The following is an 8,956-nucleotide window of genomic DNA, read 5'->3' on the forward strand; positions in this document are numbered from 1 at the left end:
AGAAGCATTTAACAAGCTCAAGGAAGCGCTGGCTACCGCACCTAAACTCTGTTCTCCACTTCAGGGTAAACCTTTCTTTCTACAAACGGACGCAAGTGAAGTAGGAGTAGGTGCCGTACTGTTCCAGCGGGAAGAAACCGGCCAGAGAAGGGTTATCTCATATGCCAGCTGAAAACTTTCTCCCGCTCAGACAAGGTACTCTGCCGTCGAACGAGAGTGTTTAGCCATAGTGTGGGCCGTTGATCGTTTCCATCCATACTTAGAGACCGCTAAGTTTACATTACTTACCGATAGCTTAGCGCTCAAATGGCTTCATCACACCAGAGACACCAACAGTAAACTTACTCGTTGGGCGTTACAACTGGGATCGTTCGATTTCAATATCCAACATGTGCCTGGAGTCGAAAACCAAGCCGCGGATGCGTTGTCAAGAAACCCCGTGGATCAAGCACCGGTAAATGAGGGAAGTTTGGACGAAAAGTTCCATGATCCACCGTCAACGGATGATTTTTCCGGAGAAGATCACATAGGGGCAATATTTGACGGAAACCACCCGGAAAATATAAGTGTTTCGGACATTATACAGTGGCAAACCGAAGACAAAAGTTTGGCCGAAAATGTTCGGACACTCCGGGGTAAAAATACAATTCCACGGTACATTCTCGGTAAATACCACCTGAAAAACGGTATTTTACTGAAAGGACCGGAGGGATCCGGCGAAAACATCATCGTCGTTCCGTCGGACATGGCTGATCACCTACTATGGAGGTATCATGACCATGAACTAGCCGGGCATCCAGGTTGGAAAGAAACCTACCGTAGCATCGGTAAGCGTTTCTACTGGACCGGTATTAGGGAATCGGTGAGACAATACGTCGCGAGGTGTCACATTTGCGCATGTGTCAAGCCTTTGAATCGGAAACCGCAAGATCCGATGACACCGAGAAAGCCACGCCAGCCATGGGAGGTCATAAGTATTGATCTTATGGGCCCATATCCCAGGACTGCGCGCGGGAAAACATGCCTACTAGTAGCAACGGATTGCTATAGTAAATGGGTGGAGGCCTATCCACTTGGCCAGGCCACTTCCAAGTCAATCACCGATACGTTAGAAAGAGAGTTCTTCTCACGTTTCGGTTATGCTCGAGCGCTCTTGTCTGACAACGAACGCAATTTGTCTCCAAAGCAATGGAGAAAGCACTGGAGAAGTGGGGAACACAAGGTTGGACGACACCGATCTATCACCCCAGAGCAAATCCAGTTGAGCGCGCGAAATCAGGACTTGAAAAAAGGATTACGGACTGCGCTGATTGAAAAACCACATAGCCAGTGGAACAGTTGCCTTCCAAGTATTCTTTTCTCAGTGAGAAACCGCAGGAACAGACTGACGGGATGCACACCATCAGTCTTAGCTTTTGGACGCGAAGCAAAAGCTCCCGGTGATTGGCTACTGGACATCAGTTCTACGGGTAAAAAACCGGAAAATTTAGGAGATACCCAAAGAAAGGAGGAATTGTCCAGTAGAACAGAAACTTTTACCGAAGAATTACCGGAAAAAGTTCAATTTTCCACAGAGGAACCGGGAAAATCTGAAAACACCGGACGATCCGGTGGAAAAATAAATTTTTCCGGGGGNCACAGAGGAACCGGGAAAATCTAAAAACAACGGACGATCCGGTGGAAAAATAAATTTTTCCGGGGTGAGAGAGCAACCCTCCGATGAACTCGGATTGAACTTCGGTAAAAGTCATCGCAGGACCACACCTACCCGGCTAAAAAATCACCTAGATCGTTTTACGGAAGGGGATTGGGTTTATTACCGCGCACATCCCCTGTCTAGCGCTGAAAAGAAATTTCATGCGGGTTTTGCACCAAAATGGCTAGGTCCAGTGCAAATTGGTAAAAGATCAGGTGAGGGGGTCTATGTAACCAAAGGTAAAAGTCAGTTGAAGCTTCACGTTTCGGCCCTTAAACGTGCAGCTCAATTGGAGTATTCTAACGATTTTGATTGGTTACAGAATGGCAGATCACCAGCCGACGGTCTCAAGACTACACTCCAGGCGATCGGGAGGCCAAAACCGACCCAATCGCCCATCACGTGCCGCCACGGCAGAGGTCGTCGCGATGATGCGAAGCGTGATGCGGAAGATGAGGAGAGGGGTATCCACCTTAATGGGGGAACCCGCCGACGACGTTCCGACGGAATGGACGGTCGAGAGGGCAAGGCGGGCGGAGTTATGGGAGATCCGCGCCAACCCTCTACTCTGGGCCATCTACGAGAGAGGAGTCGCCGATAGTGGTCGCAGCTCAGGAGGCATGGAAGGCCACGGACCACGGGGCAGGAGAACGCGTGTGCGACGTACGATACCTCACACCCCGCGTACCCGGCAGCCGGCTCAACAACGGCTCGAACGACCACCGGCATCGGTAAGTCGNTACCCCGCGTACCCGGCAGCCGGCACAACAACGTCTCGAACTACCACCTGCATCGGTAAGTCGCCCGGTAACTAATCGTCACAATATGCGCGACGAGAACGGTCGTTTCCGTCCTCGTTCNTAACGGTCGTTTCCGTCTTCGTTCCAACCGGACTCCGGAACGGACACAGTCCCCAGCTCGAACAGGGATTCAAGAACCAGTGATATTACACGCTGGGGCACCAAGCCAGACACTTACTGTGCCACCACGTCAAATACCTCGCCAGAGAGTGATCTCGGAGAGGGAGGTCGGAGGGCGGCACGGGGTTTCGGACGTATTAGATACGAACGGAAACCGTCGCCATAATCTGCCGGTCGTATTTGTGGGAGGTGATTGACCAGATCCGACCTTATGTACGTTTATACAGCCCGACATGGTGGAGCAGATGGAGTTGGAGCCGGACGTCGAATCCATACTGAACGCGCCCCCCATCTATATGTCGGATGTTGAAGGGCTGGAGGACGTTCCGCCTGACCAGCTGCCCTAGGCACACTGTAGGGCCGACCGGTCGGACTGGGGGGGGGAGTATGTCGCGGTCGCTTCTTATTTCCGGTGTTACCACCGGATGGCGATCGCGGCGCTTCCTCTTCACGTCCGACAGGTCGCGCTATTTGCGGTGACCGACGGGCGGTGAGAACCGGTCGCTCGGAGCTGGACANAAACGGAGTGATAGAATGAAATCCGTCAAAGAGCAAATAGCGGAGGAGTTACATGCACAAGCTAGAAAAAAATTTCCTAGACGTATCGTAACGCCTTACGGTAAAGACAACATGTGGCAAGCAGATTTCGTCGATATGAAAAAGTATTCCAGCAAGAATAAAAATTATACTTTTATTCTCACGGTAATAGATGTATATACAAAATATGCATGGTGTGTTCCATTAAAAAACAAAACCAGTAAGGTAGTTGTCGCAGCTTTTGAATCAATAATAAACAACTCCAATAGATGTCCATTGTACATGACAACGGATAGGGGATCAGAATTTTTCAACAAAGAGCTGAGAACTTTTCTGAAATTGAAAGGTATTAAACATTTTCCTGCATATTCGGCGGTGAAAGCGTGCGTAATCGAACGTTTCAACTGTACGCTTAAAGAACGTATGTAGCGAAAATTTACAGCGTCGGGGTCTTTCCAGTGGTTATCATTATTACAAAAAGTAGTAAATGATTATAACGATAGTATTCATTCGGCGATTCGTCAAACACCGACACAAGCGTCGGAATATCCAGATAACGTACGGTTTTATCGTTTACCGAATTATTCGAACATTAAACGAAAATTATTTAATATTGGTGACGCGGTTCGTATTAGTAAAAATAAAGCCGCTTTCGTTAAAGGATACACACAGAATTGGTCAAATGAAATATTTTTCATACATGAAATAAAACATTCAATACCCGTTACGTGTTGAAAGATGAAGACGGTGCGCTAATTAACGGAACGTTTTATCGAGAAGAGTTGAAAAAAACGAAATTCCCTAGTACGTTTCTCGTTGAAAACATTTTAAGACGTAAAAATAATCACTATCTAGTTAAATGGTACGGATTGAAAAAAACTAGTTGGATACACAAAAACGATTTAGTATAATTTCGACGCTGATCCAAGATGGAAGAATCAATAGTTGTCGATTTTCAATGCATCGTAGATTATAGGTGTCAATTAATTGTTAAAGAATTGTCAGTTAATGCGTTTAATACTTTACATCATTACTTGTTTAAACCACCTGATAATTTTTACATGACAACCAAGTCATCTAGAGTCAATTCGTGGTTATATCGTAAAAAACATAAATTACATCATATTGACGGCAATGTGCGAATATTCAAAACTACAGACGATAATGGACGGTTTCGCCAATCGATGTTTACAATTTTACGTTAAAGGTTTACAAAAAAAAAAAGGTTTACACTCCCCCATCCGACATAAACGATCTTGTATAAAAGATCGAATTAAATAGAGGACATTATTTCACAGTATTTATGGTTATAATGATAGAATGTATTCTCCTTGTTATAAGCGCTTAGTGTGATTTTTTCATGGCGTAAGTTAAATTTCAATGAATATCATTGTTTTCACTCGTCTACTGCGTGTGTACATTATAACCCATATAATGTTGTACATATTGATAACATTGAGTACACAATCACATGAAATAACTATTTCAATAAAAAATTAAAATTTAGGGACAAACATAAGAGTAAAAATCTTCACCGAAAACGTAAAAAAGTAAGTATTACAACATACTTTTTCAACATCGAAAATACTCAGTTTTTTCAACACGGAGAAAAAATTATAATTTAAAGGAACAATTGAGTAACTATAGATTCAATGTATTTTATACTTATTAACTTTTATTTTTATTCTTAGGTAGAATAATATTATACAACTGTTGATCGTCTCAGAGCATACCTTGACAGTATTATAACATACTATAAATTTAATCATAAATATTAAGTATAATAGTATATAATTTTTTTTTAGTAATAATAAACCTAATTTATTATGATAAATAATGTTATTGATTTTTTTAGAATCTATTATTCCGTGAAGATAATTAATTTTCAAATACACATAAAGGAAGAGGTCGCATTGCAAAATGGAAACGCTATGAAAACATTTTATTATAAGTTTAATATTAGTGAATAAGTTAATTAGATAGAAAATTATGATATTAAGATTCATATTATCCATTAAATACGTTTTATTAATTTTCATTTTCATACAAATCATATATTTTTTAAAAATAATAGTAACTTAACTATAAATTTATTTTTTACAACCAATTTTTAATACTATCATCAAATTTACTCAGATATATAAATTAATTACAAAGCATATGTATTTTCAATGATAATAACTTAACTATACATTTATCTGTGTTAATAGATTAACTTAAAATTTAATCCGATATTTATAAATCAATTAATTATAAATATTTACAATTTACAACTTTATAATATTTCTAAACAACAGTAACTTAACTTTATATTTATTTCTGACATCAAGTTTTTAAATTAATATTAAATTTATACAATTTCTATATCATAAATTAATTATTTACAAATTTACATAGAAAAAACGTAAAGTTAAATATTTACAAATAATGTAGAAGTACGCATCATATTATTATTTTTTAATCTGGTGAGGAGGGGGGGATGTCTTTATGACCCCAAGGTAATGTGTCATGACTGCCGGGTATTTGATACCGCTTGTCATCTTTAAATTCTAAAGCAATTTTATTAATTTTTTCTGTGTAGATTATATGTCTATACGAACGAAAAACATACATGCTGCGTAGAATTTTTAGGTGATGGTAACTGATACAATTCAAATAATCGCTCTCATCAATTGTTTCTTTTAAAACTCTTTTTTTTAACCCCTTATTTTTTTTTTCGACGTCCCCCCCGCTACGCATCATGTATGTTTTACTACATATACCTATATATTTGTGTAAAATACACCCCCCAAATTCATCCTTCATCAGTCCAATTACTTTTTTATTGACAAGCGGTATGCCATACACATTATTGGGGTCATAATTCGACGTATCAAATTTATTTAAATTATTTTTAATATCATTATAAACATCCACAGTTCGTATTTCATAAAATAGAGAATCTGTATCCGTATACAACAACTTACACATATTCCCGTATATTTTCTTCATGAAATTATAATGGAAATCGTATATGATAGTCTTTGCTATTTCCAAAACGGAAAACCCGACATAGCAAGGTCTATCATACACGATTTCAGTTTTTTTCATATGGATGGCTGTCATATTATTATTAAAGATTGATACACTATGAAAATTTGGTTTCGAAATCAACACACTACCCCCGAATCGTTTTCCTATATTTTGCCATTTGTTTATAATTTTTACATCTAATTTTCTTTCGGGGTTTTCGAGACATTTACCATAAATTGAATTGATCATGAGTTTAAAGAATTCGATTTCGAAAGTCGACTTGGATTCCATTCGTTTTCTAGTGTTTAAATCTATATACCCTTTCATCCAAGCCGACTGTTCGAATCGAAGTACTTTATTAATTTTTTTCACCTTTAGTCCTAAACTAATAGCCTGTTTTAGACATCGATAATGAATAACATAATTTTTTTTGTCATATAAATTGGGTATCAATTTTTTAAATTTTGATTTCGGAGGTTTTATATTTTCGGGGCATAGTGGTAAATCTGAATGAAGGTCATGTAAATTATCACTGTACTCTAAATCAACGTTTAAAATAACCCCCCAATCACTATCATCGTCAATTTCCATGACATCTAACGCATCGATTTCTGTTTCTTCTAACCATTTGAAATTTCCAAGTGGAAGGTGTTGACTAAGCGCTGCGCCATAGAGATTATTAGCATCGAGATATAATAGATATTTTGACGGTTTCGACGAGTCGAAATTGTCGCAATATTTATTATTAGCTTCACTATAATGAGATACGCATTGAGAGACACCCCCACGAATTCCATTATTAATGAAACTAATCATCTCGATGTCCGTCATTAATTCCAATTTGACCCCAGTAATTCGTTTCATGGCATCGAAACTGAATCCTGGAGTAGTGATATAACAACAAGGATCAAGACCATAATTTACTAAACACATTTTTCTGAAATTTTCAAAGATATCCGCTAAAAGAAATACGTCTGTTTTTAAATATAAATCCGAATAATCCCCCAATGTCGAACAATTAAATTTTTCCCATATTTTTTTTGCGTGAGCGTAATCCTTGTCTGTTATATCACTCATATTTAATATACTACGGAACGAGGATTTGGGAGGTAATGTACTTTCATTCAGAACGTCCATGTCAGTCACATATTCATAAGGGAATACTCCCTTACGACACATCATCATGAACTCATCATCATTCGTGTACATTCTCCTTGTAATGGTAAATTGTTCGGGCATTAAAGTGTCAGCTAATTTTTCAATAGAAGAAGGTAAAAAGTTTAATGAGTCTATAAATTTCAACGTCAACCGCTTATTATTAGTTGTTTTAATTGTTTTTCTAATTGACATGTATTTCTCATTAGTTTTTGCCACTACTTCAATGCCCTCATCATCATCCCCAAATCCAAGTTCTGTAATAATAAAATGCGAATCATAATTCTGCATGTTATGCAGAATTACGGGAACAAATGACGGAACCGTGCATTTTAGGTTACAATCTCTATGCGCAGCGCCACGATATTTTCCCNGTAAAACTTCTGCTTGACTATATAAGAATATAGTGAATAGCCCGAATCAAGTAATCATGCCGACTGTAAGACTAACATTAGTTTTAAACTTGAAAAAATTCCGAAGCTTTTTATCCAAACTGACTGAATTTAATGATTTAATAAGACATTTGAAACTCTCAAAGGAAAGTTATTGGTGTCAAGATTGCAAGAACGAAATTGATTAAAATCACAAGTAAAAGATACATTTTACAGAAGTCGTCAGAAATATTATGCTCAATATTATATAAAAAAAAACAATATTTGTTACTATAACGAGATTTACGGTTTATTTGAAGAATTTGGTGAGCCATATGATCCAACAGAATGGCGTTTGTTTATTGATAGCAGTAAAAAATATTAAAGAAATATTAAAGTAAAAATGATACACAGATTGCAATGTACTAGTAATATTCGGCGGTGTAACAAAAATATATTCGCCACACGCATAACAAAATTTATTGGGGTTATTCTTACACTTATATTGACGTTTATTCGAACTCATTTTTATCTTTATTAAGAATAAACGTAAAATAGTTATATGAATTATTTAAATATCTTAGAAAAAATGAATATATTAATAGAATATAGAATATGACCAAAATAAATTTATCCGTTTTATTTCAAATGACAAAAGGTACAGTGCTACCAATTAGTGATGAGCAGTGAGGCCAAGGCGAAGTTTTTTTGTTCGTAATTCTAAATTTCATTTTGAAGGAAATAACCTTAGGTTATCTAAAAAATCGAAATTTTGTTTTGAAAAGTAATATTGTGAGTAATTTGTCTATATTTTACAAAATAAAAGCATCGAATTAAAAAACTCTGATATTAGGAAATTTGTTTTATTTTTCAATCGCGCATAACTTCTTCATTTTTTTATCAATTTTACAAAATAATATATCATTTTTTTTGTTATGTATTAGAGTATAACGTCTATTAAAATTATTGTTGATAAATTTATTTTTTAATGGTGTATTTTACGTAAAACTCTGAATTTTTTCTGACATTTTGAAAAAAATTATAAAAATTCAGTGGTAAATTCGTAGATAGCAAACGACAAAAAAGTCAAATAAAAAATTGTTTAAGATAAAAGTTATAGGTAATTTAATATTGTTTAATTTTATGTAAAAAAAATGAAAATCGGTTGAATGCAATTAAAGATATTTAGAATATAATGAAAACGTTTTTTCGCGGTACACGAAAAACGCTAATTTCGCAATAACTCAAAAACTGTTCTACTTTTT

The sequence above is a fragment of the Daktulosphaira vitifoliae genome, unplaced genomic scaffold (assembly GCF_025091365.1).
Source record: "Daktulosphaira vitifoliae isolate Bord-2020 unplaced genomic scaffold, ASM2509136v1 Scaffold_1, whole genome shotgun sequence".
Classification (NCBI taxonomy): domain Eukaryota; kingdom Metazoa; phylum Arthropoda; class Insecta; order Hemiptera; family Phylloxeridae; genus Daktulosphaira; species Daktulosphaira vitifoliae.